This window comes from Sciurus vulgaris, assembly GCF_902686455.1.
Source record: "Sciurus vulgaris genome assembly, chromosome: 11".
In the NCBI taxonomy this organism is placed as follows: Eukaryota; Metazoa; Chordata; class Mammalia; order Rodentia; family Sciuridae; genus Sciurus; species Sciurus vulgaris.
Window position 1 is genome coordinate 24,252,330 of NC_136472.1, and position 16,103 is coordinate 24,268,432.

Here is a 16,103-nt window from a genome sequence, read left to right on the forward strand (position 1 = left end):
GACATAACTCACACCACTGAATTCCTAGATATTTAACAGAGGTAGGTGGTTCATGAATTTTAGTCAGATTTATTTCTCTCTCAAACTCAAACATGTGAACAATAAGTTCATAGTTGCTTCTTCTTATGTAACAGATAGAATCATCATAAAATCATCTATCTGACAGGCCAGAATGATATGCTGAGGAAGAACAAATCAACAAGATACCTGTGAACTAAGTTATGACGTGATTCTGGAGCATGAACATACCCCTGAAGTAGGCATTGCTCACCCTTTTAGCTGAAACCAAACTATTCTGATGATCCTTTATGGGAAGGTAAGGAAAAGACTTTTCCAGATCACCAGCTACATACCATGTACCAGGGGAATGTGTTAATATGTTGAAGCAACCAAGTTGCATCTGGTATAGCAGCTATCATTAGAGCTTCCACCTAATTAAGCTTATGGTAATGAATTATCATTTTCTCATAACCATCTGTTGTTTGCACAGGCCAAATAGTTGAGTTGAATTAATTTGTGGTAATAATCACTACTGGTGCATCTTTCAAGATTTGATGACACAGCAACCTCTGAAATTCTTCCAGGAATCCAATTTATATGTGTAATGCAATAGTGTATTTATTATCCTAATACAGTCCTTCTTTTGGTGGACTATTTTCCTAGATACAGGAAGTTCTACTGGTTTCCATTTTGCCATTCCCACCATAATATTCTTTACTACATAGTTTATGATGTCAGTGTGGAGATTCTACCAGTACTAAGTCCGTTCAATTTTGTATTTCAAGATTGGGGAAATAGCCACCAAATGAGTTTGAATAGCCAATTGCTCCATGAAAAGAAATAACCTGAGTTATTACTTCCATTAATCATCTGAACTCCATGAGATCTTCTGACTGCTAGACCAGGTATATATGTTAATTTGTTCAAGCAATGAAACCATGTCTAGTACACAGCTACAATTGGAGCCGCTATCTGATTAAGCTTGTGGTAATTGACTTCAATTTACCCATACCAACCTAACTTTTGCACAGGCAAAGCATAGTGATGTTTTGGATGTCCATGAATTAGTGTTAGTTTTTAACCAGAGTAAAGTTGTCCAGCAATGTCTAAACTATTGCACTGCTCACTTGTTGTGGAAAAGGTTTCAGGTCCTCTTGGAGAAGACTGGGAGAAAAATTTAAACATAAATTTTTGGCAGCATATTATGGTTCTGCCTCAAGTAGATCCACTTCACTTTCAACTCAGGGGTTCTGAATCTATGGACTGGTTCAAGGCTGGAGGTCAATTTATGGATCATGACTTTTTGTTCCTGTGATTCAATTTTGGCTTTCATTTACATATTGCAGAATTTTTCTGCTTAAACAAAGTAAGAATAGATTACATTTTTTGTATATCTCACTTCTGCCAATATTATAAACAACTAGTTCTTCCTAAATCACATTATTCTGATTTTTGCTTTAACTCTGTTTTACATAATGGTAATCACATCCCCAGTACCTTTGAAAGTTGAGTACTGCCACTTAGTCACTGCAAACAGTTGATATAATTACTCACTTTGTACTTAGGTTTTTCACTTCAGGGACCATAGTTCCCACCATAGAATCTCATCAACAGGGAATAACATTTACAAAACTCCTTAAGGATAACAGCTTTCCTTTCACAAATTTGTTTCCCATAGTTGTGATGAAAAATATGTTTCTTCTACTGTTCCTGGGTGGGTGAGTGGATCTTAAATGGTAAATTGAGCTACATTCCAGTTCCCCTAAGCTTTTGAGTCTCTTCCTCATATTAAGATACAGAATGTCTAAGGATTTCTGTTTCACTCACTGGAAAATTTCCTTTTGGTCTTCTGGTATCTAATAGCCAAAATGAATCCTTCCTAACTCTATCAAGTGCAACAGTAAAACAATAGACTTAGATTACTGTGCCTGTAACAATAAATTTGGCCTGATCCAAGTGTACGTTTGTCCTAATATTATCACACACTCTCAGTATGTATTATGTCATGTGTCCCTGTGTTCCTGTACGATGAAATCATGTAAGTCTCTGGAGTGTCTGCACCTATTAATGGGTCACACATTATATTTCTTTTAGGGTCTTGCTGGGACTTGAATCTAAATATAAGTCTGGAAATAAAGAAGGGAGATGGGAGACAATATTTTCTTGCAGAGCAACTTGGCCTTTATAATTTCCTCAGGCCATGTAGGATATTCCTTTGATGGGGGGTGGGGAGAAAATACCAACTGGTAGTAAGAAGGCACTCTAGTTGATATGGAGAAGCCTCTTTGACTTGCAAAGTCTCATAGTTCTCTGTTCCATCTTCTCAGTTCCCTCATCCATCTAGTGATGGAAGTCAGAACCTGGATCTCACCCATAAATACTGTTTATTATCTTTCTAATATATTAATTCTCTTGTGAATTACCAGCAAATATTTGGGAATTGCCTCTCTCTTTCCATATCAGTGTTGAGTCTATAAATGCAGAATGTGAGGTGAGAATCCATGAAGGTGACATTTGGAAGCAGGGGTGGGGAAGCTGATAAGTTCAGGGGAAGTCTGGTGTCATTCTGGGACCATGATAACTCTGGAGTGTGCATTGTACTATGGTTTCACATGGAGACAGGGGACCCATCCTTTCTGTAGGCCTGTGGTAGTGTTTTATTGTCCACTTCAGGGCCCTGCAGTGTGGGTCACAAGCACTGACAGAATCTTGCATTTTCCTTAGTGTAATTGTCCAGAGAGTGTCAGGGCTGTCAACTATTGGCAGCCCAGACTCACAGTAGCTGGTTCATGGGCTCAGTAGCTGGTTCACAGGCATCCTAGCCCGGTGGAGGGAATCTGAGCTGGATTTAACAGAATTTATCATAATCCATGCCAGAGGACCAGAGTCTAAACATCCACTCTTTCACACTCAGATCTATATAATAGTCTTCTGTTCTCCTTCTGATCTTGCCCTCTTCACTCCATTCTTCTTAGTGTAACCTGAGGTAGTTAGATAAAACTCAAATCTAACTGCATCACTCACTAACTTATAAATACTTCTGATGTTTTCCTCATGGTCCTTACCATTAAGCTGTATCAAGATTATGAGACCCTTGCAGATCTTGACTGTTTCTGTCTCCTGTGTGTGAAGAGTTACGAGAGATACCTTTATAGTAGAGTTGCCTGCACTTGGTGGCTGGCACTAGTGGGCTTTCAATAAAGAGATAAATAAACCCAGGCTTGTTAAATTGATTACTTTTTCCATATTTTTTTTAACTGTTTTCTATCCCCTGTTCTAAGGATGCTTTGGAACAAACTCCTGCTTTTTCCCTCTACTGATACCATACCGTGGGTGCCATTTTTCATATCTTTTATTCCAAGAATCTTTTATTGATCCAACACCAAATTTTAGGGATCCCTTCTGTATATTTTCATAGCATCTTGTTCATCTTAACATTTATAACACTCAGCATTAATTTTCTACTTCTTTCCAGGAGCCTGTAAATAAATTTTAAATTCTATAAAGGAAGAAGTAAATCATCATTTCAACCACATCAGAACCCCTCCTTCAATATGCATATACATTAGACCCAAAATTATGTGCTTATTAATTAGGTAAGGAAGATTTGAGTGAAACATATTTAATCTTACAGTCTCTCTGTGTGTAGACAAACCTTCATATTAAAAAAAAGTTTTGAATAATGAAATATGATCACAAAGTAACGGAAAAACCATAAATAGCTCATGTTCATAGGATAATAAAATCTTCTTGAGGGAATATCAATGTAAAGTTTATTTTCATATGCTGAGCAACAAAGTTCCAAGATTTCTCATTCCTCAGTTTATTCAATAGTAAAAACAAAATATGGTACTTCTTTGAATTCTGTCTAGGATTTTCCACTGAGTCAGAATGAGACAAAGGTAGAGACTACTTCTCTAGTCTCTATTACTGTTTTCTTACTGGAAGTTTTATTCAATTTACATGTTACTTTATACATTTATTCATTTCTTCATTGTCCATCAGTTGCCAGACTTTGAGCTACTTATGGAAAGTATTGGCAGCCACCAGGCAAGCACTTTATGGATTATAGCTGCACCTTTAGTGAAAAGGAGTTCCTCTTTGACATTCAACTGCTTTTTTTCTGTATTTTATTTATTATTGTTTCTGATGGATTATCAGCCTCCGGTGACATGAGGAATATCCTGGTTCTAATGACCAAAAGAAAATTTAGAAACATGGTTGAATCTTTCCTATGTCCAATAGGGTAATAAATGTCTACTTGTTCTTTGCCCAAAAAAATTAGATAGCATAATATTATTGGAAACACAAAAAACATACATTCTGATACATTAAATTATGAGGGATATGAATGAAAATGGTTTAATTTTCATTATAGATAATCAATATGAATTAAAATACACAAAGCACAATCTTTTCTAAAAAAATGCTCCCTAGTATCATTATTGGAACTTCTCCTCATCATTATGTGATAGTATATCATAGTAGTTAAGAGAATGATCAGATAATCAGTCATATTTTGGTTACTGGATCATCAGTATACTTATAGTAATAATTGTCTCTTTCTATCAGAGTCCCATACGTAAAAAGCCCTACAGGTAAAATAGCAGAGCTTACCTGTATTGAAAGTTATCGAGATTATTGCTCATGACCAGTACATTGTGTTCTCTCTATTTTTTTCTTAGAGGAAATTCTTTGAATCCATACACATGGATAAAGTTAGAAAACCAGGCCCAGAGTAAGTAAAAAGTTTCCAAACATACATGAGATGGTCCTAGGTTAGGTTGACTCCATTTTTCAAACCAATTTCTACTTTCTTAATAAAAAGTTTATAAATAACAATTTTTTAGTATTTGTCATAATTATATTTTGTTGATATGCTCTAAAATATCTTTGCATCTTTTCCTTAGCTGAATAGCTGCTGGGTTTTAGGCACAATCATTCGTCATCTGAATTAGTTTTACTGATAAATAATTTCCTAATAGCATTTTTCATCTGAGCATTTCTGAAAGTGTAGATAAAGGGATTTACCATGGGAGTTATCATGGTATAGAATACAGCAACTGCTTTATCAAAGGACAAAGTAACTGGTGGCCTCATGTAAGTAAAATATGTGCTCATATGCTGAGAAACACATTTTAAAATTCTTTCTCCTTCCTCATTTTGAGTGAAAGTGAATAAAAATGTGCTTCCTCGAAGGGATCTATTTCAGATTCTCCTTTGAGTCTGAATGACATGTAGGTAGAAAAAAATTCCCTTGCCTCTGGAACTCCTTTCCTACTGTATATTTAATTTAATTTACTTGTTTTTTTATATTTTTATTCTTTCATTCAATATTTATTGGGTGTCAGACTTTCTGTGGTATGACTTAGAGACTATTCTAGCAAGCAAGAACCTTATGGATCATAACTATGTATTTAGTAAATAGAGTTCTTGTCTGACATTTAAGTATTTTATTTGATTAATAATTCTTTTTGATGGGTTATCAGCATAGGGTGACCTTAGCACTACAGAACACTTCCAAAGATCACAAGAATATTTAGAAATACTGTTGCATCTATGTTACTGATCACACAGAGATTAAATGTTCCATGTGTTTTCAAGCTCTAAAATTCTTAGATACCATAATATTACTGGAAACATAGGAACATCAGTTGTGATATGTAAATTAATAAGAGATATTAAAGCTGTTAGATTACTAGTTATAATCACTCAGTATACATAATGTGACTGGCACAGTTTTGTCTGAGATGACAACTAGTGTATTTATCTGACCTTTTCCTCATCATTTTCTGAAGGTACGTCATAGAGTTAAGAGCATGGTCTGGAAAATCACCAGCATTCTGGTTATTGGATCATCACTGTATCTATGTTGGTATCTTCCTCATTTGCCAGTATCTGCACAGGTAAAATGGAGATAATAACAGTTGTTTTAGTCATCTTTAGCATGGCTATAACCAGAGTACCTGACAATAACAACTTGGAGGAATGTTTTTACTGGGGGGTCATGGTTTCAGAGGTCTCCATCTGTAGCATCTGACCCTACTGTTCTGGGTTCAATGCAGCATATCATGTGAGAAGGGCCCATGGGAAGAAAGTTCAGCTCATGGCCAGGTGGGGAGAAGATGGGGGGAGGAAGGGCTGCAGGGAAGAGGCAGCCTTCCAGGGCATATCCTCAGAGATCTCCTCCAGCCATGCTCCTCCTGCCTACAATTGATAGGCAAGGACTGACCCAGTCAGTCCATTCAAACTAAGATAGCCTATAAGTTCACTGCCCTCATAATCTAATCATTTATCTCTGATATTTCTACATTAACAGGTGCTTTGGGGACACACCTTGAATCCAAATCATAACAGCAGTGTTTATATCTCATGAGTGTTATAGAGATTATTGCCCAATACCACTATTTGTAATTATTATTATTATTATTATTATTATTATTATTATTATTTTACTTTCAGTAGAAGAATAGCGTATGAATGCATACACATGATTGAAGGTAGACATACAAAGCCCTGATCATGACGAATTTTACAAATATGACGGAATGGTCCTGGGTTAAGTTTTCTGCACTATTTTGTATTTTTTGATGAAGAATTTATGAATAAGAATATGTTTTCCTGTATCATTGAGGAATTTTTTGCTGAGATTATTCAATATCTTCTGATCCTTTATTCAGCTAAATCAATATTGGACTTGAGGTACCTTAATCTGTCATCTGAAAGACTTTGCTGCTAAACAATTTCTTAATGGTATTTTTCATATGAACATTTCGCAAGGTATACATGAAGGGATTTAACATAAGAGTAATCATAGTATATAATACAGCAACTGCTTTATCAATGGCTAAAGCAGCTAGAGGTCACATGTACACAAGTATGCAGGGAACAAGAAAGGGACAATCACTGTGATGTGGGAGACACAGGTGGACAGGGCTTGGCACCTGCCCTGCAGGCTGTGGGTCCTCAGGAAGTGAAGGATGACCACATAGGAGACCAGCAAGAAGAGGAAGTTTAACAGGCAGATGAACCCACTGTTGGTAGCAAGAAAGAGCCCCAGAGTGTGGGTATCAGTGCAGGCCAGATTGAGCAAAGGGATCAGATCACACATAAAGTGATCGATGACATTAGGGCCACAGAAAGGTAGTGGGAAGATAAAGAGGCTCTGGATGGTTGCATGGAGAAAGCTTCCCATCCAGGAAACTTCCACTAGCAGCATGCACACTCTCCAGTTCATGATGGTTGCATAGTGAAAGGGCTTACAGATGGCCGCATAATGGTCAGAGGACTTTGTTGTGAGTAGAAGGACCTTAGCACCTCCAACGAAGTGTTCCCCAAAGATTTAGTCATGCATGCATGGAACAAGATAGTTTTCCTTTTTTACAGTGAATCTGCCATTGGCTTAAGGGTACTGACAGATGCATAGCAGGCATCAATAAAGGAGAGATAGGCCTGGAAAAAGTACATGGGAGGTCCCAACAAAGACTGGCACTGATGGTGATCACAATAAGCATATTTCCTAACATGCAGATGATGTAGATGAGAAAGAACATAGCAAAAACAATTTTCTGCAACTCTGGATTTTCAGTAAGGCCCAGAAGAACAAACTCCATCACATTATTCATATTCTCCATGTACTTCATGTAAAAGATATGCACATCCCTGAAAAAAAAATTCAACCTCAAATTTGTGAAACTTCCTCATTCTAATAAGTAAATAAAGGATAGATTCTATTGAGTTGTGAGAATTTATGTGAAGATTTTTGTATTTATATTTTTGGATGGGGTGAAAGAAAAATGTTCTGAGTCTTGAAGATTACTGCCCCTCCCAGTGAAGATTCTGCAAAAACTATATATGGGAGAAAGACCAGTGGTTGAGCACCCCTAATTGTCTGAGATGACTCAGAGACTAATTTGAATTCAGAGGCTACACTCATAGTGTCATGTAAACTCCAAATCAGAGGTAGGAGTGGGATGTGACTGCCTTCAAGGTACAACTAATGAATGTTGCCTTTTTTTCCTTAGGAAATGAGGACACGAGAACTTAATAAGAATTGGAGTCAAGGATGATGGGAACTTAAGGAAGGGGAAATGAGATGTTACTATTGTAATCATCATTTTGTGTCCTGGATGAAACAGAGTGGGGTTAAGCAAGGGGTGAAAGCCAGAGATCATAATTCATGTAGCAGACTAATGATAACAATTGATATAAAGAGAAAAGGATGACACTTAGGGAAATGCAACCAATGTACAAAAGAGCAACTATAAATTAATTCATAAAACTTCTTGAATAAATCTAATAACTTTGCAATACCTAATTATAAAACATGTGGTATTTGTTCTGTGTATGTCATACCACCAAATGCTTCACATGCACAATTCCTCTTAATATTTGAGGTAGCCTGTGTGACGGGGTTGTTGCATCCTTTTTACAGGTAAGGAAATCATCTCAGAAACTAATATGTGTAAGTGCAATAATCTTGAATTGACTTGTGTTCTAAGTGTTTTGTAAACATGTACTGATCTAGTTCTCACAACAAAGTGAATGGATAATGCTGTTATTTTTTTTACCCATCTTTATACTTATGTATATATCCACAGAGGAGTTTAGGATCCTATTCCTGAACAAGTAACTAATAAGTAGCAGAATCAAGAAGAGAAAAAATAGATCATTAGTTTTTTTTTGTTTGTTTGTTTGTTTTTTTGTTTTTTGTTTCTTTTTAAAGATGGGGGTCTTATGACGCTGCTCAGACTGACATTAAAATTGTGATCCTCCTGCATCAGCCTTCTGAGTAGGTGGAATTATCGGTATGTACCTCTTTGTCTGGCTTCAAGTTAGTCCAATTTTTATTTATTTTTTGTTCTTCAGCTCTTTAACATATATTGTTCTACTATTATCCTTAACCTATGAATTCCATACTATTTTATACTCAACAATGTTGAACTACTTCAGAGGAAAGTTTATACAAAGCAATTTTATCAGCAGACACACAGACACATAATAATTCATTTGAACTCCCAAATATTAAGTAAATGAGTGTTTCTTCATTTTGGAATGGAGCTTTTCATTGACCTGCTCCTCACACCCAGTTCTTCCTTCTCTAACACCATTATATAATATGGACCCCAGAGTCACCTAGAAAATGTAAACAACCCACATGATGGTTAAGAGAGAGACTGATTTGAGAGTCAGTAGGACCAGATTCAAATCCTGTTTCTTCTGCTTACAACTTCTTTTACTAGGTACATTTCCTGACCCTGCATACATCTGTGTTATCACTTACAAAGTGAGAGTGACAATATCACCTCACAGGTGTTTTGAGAATTGAATGTTACATGAGCACATTAATTACAGTTTCAGGGACACATATAGGGTTTTCATTTATTTCTATAGCTGTGTATGCAATCAGAAAAGCTAAATGTACAGTTTGAACAAGAATACAGAGATATTTTCAAGCCTTCGGTCAGTTCAGGAGTAATCCTCTACATTATTGCTTTTAAAGAAGACTTAGAGACCTGTTCTAACCACAGCGATTCATCCCAGAAAGACTTCTTATTTGTACTAGGGCTCTGAAGCTAATGACTTGTGTCATTTAATATTTATATCTAAGTTTTCTGTGTGTTAGAAGTATACTTAAATTTTGTTTTTTTCTGCACAATTAGTCTTGGTTATTAAATGAGGTGTCTCATGGCAAACTAACTTTTCTTGTTGTTAGAGGGCTGGATTTTATACACAGCTTCATCACTATGAGTCTCGAATTGTCTAATGCTAAATTTGCTCAGTGATATTTACTATCTTTTGTAAAAGTGGGATGAGGATGAACTATCCTATAACAGTATTCAACAAATGGCATTTTGACCGTATTTAACAAATATACAAAAGAAATGATCTCTGCATATGATAAATTACAAAATTAACAAACATCAGCACTGTTGAAAAATCTTACCTTAGTACTTTAGATGATTATAATTGTATTTTGGGTGTTCAGAAATTTTCATCTTCAAAGAGACCTCCTCTTGAAATAAGAATTTTAATATGAAGTGGAAGTACACTTCCAAAGAGACTATTCAGGTAACCTAACATCAAATCAAATGTTACTGATGTGTCTTTAAAAGTCTTTCCTTTTAAATTAAATCCTAAGCTATTTTAATAGAAAATCTGTGATTTGAATTTAGAATGGACTCACTTGATGTAACTGAGAAATGAAAATCATTCTGTTGCTCTGGTTCAGCAGGACAGAAGGCAGGAGTTTGGGAGGAAAAGTCTTTAAATGGGTCACTCATAATGAATCTTGCTCTAGATGAATTAACTACAATAAAAGTATTGTCATCTCACAATACCAGGATATTTGAAGAGGTTTCTAGAAGGACCTGGGGACCTTGCTTATACCTGTGCTTTTTCTCCATGGAATTATATCTCTTGATGGATATATATCACCTTAGAAGCAGGTATTCTAGAAAGATATATTTGAAAATCACCAACTCTGAATGGGAAAGGCATTCCCTGAAGTTGGAACATAACTTCTTTCCTATCTGAAACTGAGTTGTTAGGAAAACTGAATGCCTTGTAAATAGGATTGTAGCATAAATCCACTGTGGGTACAGGTATGTAGTTTCCCTGATCATGTGTGTCATAGAGAGAGCTTCTTTCTTATCAATATTAAATCCTTTCTGGAAACCCACTGTGAATCACTTGAGGACTAAAGAAGTGAAGGCATATTAATGACAGCTATTTTAAAGTTTTCAACTCTACAAGATGCTTTTCCTGATTTTCAGTGTTTAGGAAGTAGACAGAAACCCAAGAAGGGTCTAAGTAACAGTGCTCTCTGGGACTCAGCATGGAATGATAGGCAGCATTACAGATTTGGAGAGTCATTTAAAACACAATAAGAGAGTTCCACTCATTCCATAGTTTGTTGGTTGGACAAAATTTATGTTACTTATTTGCCATTTTTGTTATTTTAGGAGGTCTGTGCATTTTTTATTTTTTAGAAACCATTTATTTGAGATAATTAGCATACTAAATGCTGTACATGTATAACATGTACAACCTGATGTCTTGAGAGATACACATACACATGTGAATCTGTTACCACAACTATGCCATGAAACTCTCATCACCTATCTGATCACCTTCAAATGTGTCTGCCCAACTTCTTTTTTATGTTGATGATGATGATGATTATGAGAACATCTAACACAAAATCTGCCCTTTGAACAGTATTTTAAGTATACTTGACAGTATCCATCAGTATAAGAACAATGGTGTTTAAATCTCTAGAACTTATTCATGTTGTGCAACCAAATCATCATACCCTTTGATTGGCATCTCCCTCCTCCACTCTCACCAGCTCTTGAGAACCACAGTCCCACTCCCTATATCTCTGAGTTAGACTGTGTTAGATTTATTCTTAAGTGATTTCGCCTTGTATATGCCCTTTTGTGCCTGGCTTATTTTTCTTAACATAATGTTTTCTGGGTTGATCCAAGATATTCTAAATGGCAGAACTTCCTTTATTTTTCATTTTAATAATGGATTATATTTATATATAACATCAAAACCCATTTTGACATGTATAATTATACATGCATGGACCATAATCTGCTCTGTTTTCAGTTCCCCATCTTCCTGTTCCTCTCCACTCCTTACTCCCCTGTTCCACCTCCTCTACTCTATTAGTCTTCGTTTTATTTTTTCATGTTTCAAAATTGATGCTTTATAGATATACCTAAAGGAGAAATTCTCTGTGGTATGTTAACATATATGAACGTACTGTAATTTGGTCAACTTTATTACACCGTTCCTTCCTTTTCCTGTCCCTCCTCCTCCCTTCCCCACACCTTCCCCTCGATCCCCTTCCTCTGCTCCACTAATTTTCCTTCTACTTCTATGAGATTTCCCTTGTATTTCCCCCTGGATTTTTGTCTAGCCTCATCAAGAAAGAGAAAATATTGGACTGTTGACTTTCTGAGTCTGGTTTATTTCACTGAGAATGATGTTCTCTACTTCCATCCACTTACCATCAAATGTCTTTGAGGCTGAGTACAACTTCATTGTGTGTATACCCATTTTCTTTATCCACAAATCTTCTGATAGGCACCTGAGCTTGTTCAATAACTTGGCTGTCATGGGTTACGCTGCTATAAACATTGATGTGCCTATATCACTATAGTACGCTAACTTTACTTTTGAATATATAATAAAAGGGTGAGATACATGGGTGATTTTGTGGTTTCATTCCTAGTGTTTTGAAGAATACCCATACTGCTTTCCAAAGTGATATTCATTCACTTGAAGTATTTTGCTTAAATATGTCAAGTAAGAACTCATTATGATTGCTATAGTATTTCACTACTAGGAAGCCTAAAATCAACCAATCAAGATTATAGGTCTTTTCAGGTAAGCAGATATCTTCTTTAACTTCCTTGTTCACTTGTTACTGTTTAGGGGTATTGGGTTCATTGTCTCTGACAAATAATTGAGGAATGAAACACAGAAAGAGAAAGCAGCAGGTTTATTGCAAAAGTGACAGAGACACACTTCTCCAAGAAGTCAGAAATCTAGTGGGATAGTTTTGGCTTGTTCTTTTCATGGTCTCTGGAATTTCCTCCTTTCCTTATCTTCTCCCCTGTCCACACTCTCCTCACTATTATTGATTGGTGTCCCCTCTGTCCACTCACCTGTTTTAGTTTTTCTATTGGATCCCCACTAGGGGCAGGAGTACCACCATGTCAGTCTGATTGGATCCCCCCTGTGCCCAGGAGCACTTTCATCAAGCAGACCCTCTCCATGCTCCTTTGTCCTGGCCCTTCTCCTGACCTCCTTACTCATCATCTTGCCCTGGCTCTAAGCCCTTCTATCCTCCCTCACACTGCAGTAGCTACAACACCAAAACCTGGGAGATGGAGTGCGGCCACTGGGCCTTGCCTTCCCTGGGCCAATTATTCACTTTGCACTTATAGTTTCCAGTCCAGTGACCACAGATTCCACTGAGGGGTTCCTCTGACAGGGATGAACACTCACAGAAGTCTTCAAGGATGTCAGGGCTCCTCTCATAAACTTACTACTCACAGTTGTGGTGGAGGTTAGTGTTCTGGACTCTTCTAGAATAGGTGAGTAGGTCTTAAGTGAAAAATCACACTGCATTCTGATTTCTCAGTGCCTTAGGATCCCTTTCTATTTCACTCACTGTGAGCCTCATTTGGTCCTTATTCCAGGCAAATAAATGGAGTCCCTTTCAATTCCCTGAGCTACAGTGCTAAAGAAGCAATCTTGTTAAGTGGAGCCTGTATCAGTAAATTTGACTCTATTCAAATTTATGTTAATTTCATCATTCTTGCATATTCTTAACATGTTAACACATGTACTCCTGCCTTCATGTCTGCATAAATTAGAAAGATCATGAAGCCTTTGGAATATATTTCAGCTTTTCATGGTCACACACACTGAGATTCTTTAGGATCCTGCTGGGACTTGAGTCCAGTTAGAGGTCTAGGAATCAAGAAGGGGCTAGGAGTCAGTCCTGTAGAGAGTCATCCTTGCCTCAGGAAAACTTCCTCAGGGGGAAGCCACTATGGTTTCTTCAGGCACTGTTGCAGAATTCCTTAGATAGGCTGGGGAGACTACCTACTAGTGATTGCAGAGCCCCTCTGCTGGAGGTGGAGAGGCCCTTTTCATTTGCAAATCCACTCAGTTCTCTCCATTCTATCTTCTCAGTTCCCTCATCCATCTAGTAATGGAAACTAGAACCTGGATCTCACTCATGACTCCTCCCTTTCTAATATTCCTCATTAATGGATTATTTTGTCTATAACTTCTAAATATATGGGGAACTGTTTCGCTATTTCAGTTTATGATAATGAACCTGAAGTGGGATTTCTATGAATGTGTCATATGGAAGCAGAAACTGAAGGAGTCTGATGAGAGAGGGAGAAAATATGTGGTGCCATGAAGTCAGGCTCTAGCCTGGGCCTTGGCAGCTCTGGAATGCTCATTGTATGATCTGAAGCTCAGCCCCATCCCTGATGCCAATCCAATAAGGAAGGCAAGCTTTTGAGAAAAGAGAAAAAGAAACTTCATTGATTTGCTAGAGAAAGAGAAACAAAAGGGGACTTCTGTCCTAGAGTCTGTGATTCCCTCCATCAGCAGCAACAGAGGATTTTAAAGAGTTGATTCATAGGAATCAAGTTTTTCTCCTGAGATTAGGAGAAGGGATTATGGAGAAGAGATCAGGGAGAGAAAGAGGAAAAGGAGAAAAAATATGTCTGTTTAAAAACAGCAAGGGCTATATCCAAAGCATGAAGTTGACCATGCTGAAAATTGTAGTACATATTTTTTTTTTTTCTACAGGGGACAGGGGGACACACAACCTTTTTAAAACTCTCTTGAACGTCTTATTTTTCCACTTAGGGTCATAAAATAGTGAAATAATCCCTGGATAAAAATCTCCTACTTTCTTTGTTGTAGTTGTCAAGAGAAGGTTAGGGCTGTGAATTCTTAGCAGTCCAGAGTCACAGCACCTGAGTCTTGTGCACAGTGACCTGGTGGTGGAATTTGAGTGTAATTCAAGTATCCACCACACTCTGCTCTTCACCAGCAGGATCAGAGTTCAATCCCAGCCTTTCACTCTTAGATCATGATATTAGCTTCTGCCCTCCTCCTGCCCATTATACACCTCTGTAGATTAATCATACAGGGGCCAGGTTATTGTAATCTGAGATACAATCAAATCATTCACCATCTTAAAAATACTTTCTATGTTTCACCCAAGATTTCTGCCTTTAAACTTTAACACAATTTTGAGATCTTTTTTGTTCTTGCCTGTTCTTGTCTCATTCTCAGGAATACAATTTACCTTTATACTAACTCGATGTTCGACTTGGTGCCTGGCACTTGGGTTTCTGTAAACAAATGTTGAACAAAAATATAAATTAATAACCACAACCATGTTGAATGACTTAGTTTTCCTGCATATATTGTTTTTAACTTACCTGTCATAGGAATGCTTTGATCCAACCTCTTGACCTTTCGCTCACCCAGTTTTATCCCATGAGTGCCATTTTTGTTTTTCCTTTTGTCTTTCCCATCTGCCCCCACTCCCCAGGTCTTTGTTCTCCATCCATTATGTCTTCATAGGACCCTGTCCATCTTAACATGTACATATAACACTCAGCAGTACTTTTCTACTCCTTTCTGGTGTCTCTCACTTAAGTACCATGAAAGAAGAACCTAGGCATGTTTTATTCAACTTAGAAGTCCCTCCATATACTAATATTTTTGTAATCAAATCTTGGGGTTTATTAATGAGTGAAGGAGGTTTTGAATGAAACAAAAATTAATCCTGAAATTGCTGTTGTAATAGACAGAGGTACTTATTGGACAAAGTACATTTTACTAATGAAATGTGATCACCAAGTAATACAAAAATCATACACAGCCCACATGCAGATGATAATAAAATCTTTCTGTGTGAATATCACAATACAATATTTGATCATATGCTAAGAAACTCAGTTCTAAGTTCTTTCTCATTCCTCAGTTTACACAAGGGTAAACACAAATTTTGATTTCCCTTAGAGGTCAGTCTGAATCAAATGATGAGAGAAAAAAACCTGTAGTCTTCAGTAGTCTTTCTTTATTTAATGTATATTTTATTTATGTTACTTTAGACATTCATTTTTCATTCACTAGATATCAGAGGCAAAATGTTGTGCTACATTGTAGAAAATATTGTTTGCTATCAGGCAAGTACTTAATGGAGCCTAGCTGTGCTTATTAAACTAGAAGTTCCTGTCTGATATTCAAGCATGTTTTTATTGGCTCTTGCCTCATTCTCATGGATTATCATAGTAGAGCAATCTGAGTATAATGAGCCTTTCTGAAGACTATGAGAAAATTTGTTTGAATCTGCATTACTTGCTAATCAAAGATCAAGGTTGCTTCAGGTTTGTAGCCCTAAAGTCCTTCAAAATATATTACTATCAATTGTGTATATACATATATATATGAAGTTTTTATGAAAATCATTAGATATTTATGTATAGAAATTCAACTAGTACATGCAGTGTGTCCAATATTCTTTTCTTCATAAATTGTAATTAGTG

The 16,103-nt window shown here is 36.7% G+C and overlaps 1 protein-coding gene and 2 pseudogenes across 3 annotated transcripts in view; 1 reads left to right on the forward strand and 2 right to left on the reverse strand.

The window, feature by feature from the left end:
• Positions 1-16,103, forward strand: part of LOC306639797 (olfactory receptor 4C11-like) — a 337,410-nt pseudogene that overhangs the window by 124,743 nt on the left and 196,564 nt on the right. The window lies entirely within an intron of this gene.
• Positions 1-16,103, reverse strand: part of LOC306638485 (olfactory receptor 4S2-like) — a gene marked incomplete at both ends in the record, with an annotated part of 194,242 nt that overhangs the window by 75,779 nt on the left and 102,360 nt on the right.
• On the reverse strand, positions 4,939-7,634 carry LOC306638487 (olfactory receptor 4C46-like; annotated as a pseudogene). The gene is made up of 2 exons: positions 6,908-7,634; positions 4,939-5,124 (listed from the first exon to the last, which is right to left on the reverse strand). The product of its transcript is annotated as an olfactory receptor 4C46-like (transcript).